The sequence below is a fragment of the Pteropus vampyrus genome, unplaced genomic scaffold (genome assembly GCF_000151845.1).
Source record: "Pteropus vampyrus isolate Shadow unplaced genomic scaffold, Pvam_2.0 Scaffold171, whole genome shotgun sequence".
NCBI classification, from domain to species: Eukaryota; Metazoa; Chordata; class Mammalia; order Chiroptera; family Pteropodidae; genus Pteropus; species Pteropus vampyrus.
This window is the reverse complement of record NW_011888952.1, coordinates 3,530,893-3,532,961: the sequence shown is the minus strand read 5'-3', so window position 1 is coordinate 3,532,961 and position 2,069 is coordinate 3,530,893. Positions and strand designations below refer to the sequence as shown.

Below are 2,069 nucleotides of genomic sequence, written 5' to 3'. Positions count from 1 at the left end.
TGATTCAGGCAGAATTGGGTGTTTGCCTACAAACTGACTGTAAAACCATTTCATACCATCAGAACCTCGCCTAATACATACGACATAGGTAAATCTCTAACTGTTACACTGAGCAAAAAAAGACAGTGCCAAAAAACTCTGTATAATTCCATTTATATGAAGTTCTAGAACAGGCAAATTGTCTACGGTGAAAAAGATACATCATTTCAGTGGTTGCTTCTTGGGCTTTTGTGATAGGGGCTGACTAGGCAGGGCCATGAAGGGATTTTCCAGAGTGTTGGAAATGTTCCATATCTTGATAGGGGTCTGAGTTACACAAATTTTTGCATTTATAAAAACTAATGGAATGGTACGTATAAGATTTTAACATTTCATTGTATGTAGTTTTACTTCGAAAAAGAACTATAAGCAATATTGACCCCTAGTTGATGATTTGCATGCTGAAATGTTTGAGGCTGATGTGCACTGATGACAACAATGTAGTTTGAAATGTGTTAAAAATAAGATGGATTGGTAGATGGATAGACAAATATATGATAAAGCAAATAAAACAAAATGGTAACAATTGTAGAAACTAGGTGGTAGGTATATGGATGTTCGCTGTATAAATCCTTCAACTTTTCTATATGTTTGAAATTTTTTTATTAAAGAAGCTATTGGGAACTAAAAAACAAATAAAAATCTTACTCCGATTTGGAATAGATGCCTAGAACAAACTGATGAAAACTACTGACCTCTTCTTGGAGGTACACATTTCAACAGAAACAAAATTTTGCCTGTAACAAACCTCCTACAGCCCATTCATGGACCCCTGATGTATCCAAAGAATTAATGGCCTAATGGCTTTCTAGATGTAGATGATGGGCAAGGAGACAAAGGCAATTTGGAGAATTTGGGGAAAATATCAGTGAGAGAACAATGATGATACAATTATAATTGAAAAATCGGCATATTTTACTCTATGGATGTTTCTGTTACTGATTTTAGTGGTTTGTTTGTTTGTTTTTTAATCTGACAGTCATTGCTCATATAGCATCCAATTAATAAAGTTGCTATTGACAGGCTACATTATTGTTTTCATTTGGTTTAGTTCTGACGATCAAAGATTCTTAGCCTAACCATGGTTTCTTTATAAATCTTGGAAACCAAAAGAGCAAGCACAAATGGATTTTCCAGACTTAAACTGATGATGTGCTAACAGACTCAAACAGGGCAGCAGTTGGGTACAGAATCTTTGGAGACAGAAAAGGCAGTAAAAGCCAAACGACTAACCCGTTCCTCCATTTTGGTCACTCATTGGGTGACCCATCTATTACAAGGACATGGAGTCGTGGTTTTATGGCTGATTTGATTTTTGAAGTCTGCTGGGCTCCATTCATACAGGGTATTTTCAAGAGAAACAAAAATACTTAGGATCCTCCAAATGAAATGTCTTAGAGGAAAATAGATGAAGAAATCAGGAGGTTCAAGATGCCAGTGAGCAGTGAGGTCAATATAATACTCTGGACCCAGTTTCTCTATTAGAAAGGACTTATACTGCATACACAGTTCATATTTTCTACCCACCTAGTTGTCCCAGGCACTGTGCTAAGCTCCTTCAGCTGTGTCACCTCATTTTAACCCAGGCAACAATTCTCCTGGTGCAATCATTCTCATTTTACAGATAAGGACACTGAGGCTAGAGGTTATATGGCTTGCCAAAGATCACATGGCCATAAACTTCTCTCCTTATCTTTCACATCCAAGTCATCTTTCTCAGGGCCCCTTGACTATTCCCGCAACTCAGTATTTCTGTGACTGTTTTGGCTTGGCATAAATGTAAACATTCAGAAAAGGCGATGAATTTTCCTCTGAAGAAGGCCCCTGATTTAGCATGTCACACCAACCCACAGGATACAGTGAGAACTATCAGGGAGCAGGAAACGGGCTCTCCCCCGGGGTGGCTGTGGCCCTTCCCAAATGATTCTTTCTGCCTTTGTCATTCTCAGAAACCAGCAGCCTGACAAAGGCCAACAGGAAAAGGGGCTTTCTTGGGAAGCAGACACTCAACTCTGACTTATCCTGTTTTG

At 38.6% G+C, this 2,069-nt stretch overlaps 1 protein-coding gene across 4 annotated transcripts in view; it reads right to left on the bottom strand.

Moving 5' to 3' along the window:
- The window catches only part of SRGAP3 (SLIT-ROBO Rho GTPase activating protein 3), a 248,120-nt gene that overhangs the window by 32,865 nt on the left and 213,186 nt on the right, over positions 1-2,069 (bottom strand). The gene's annotated exons all lie outside the window — the stretch shown is intronic.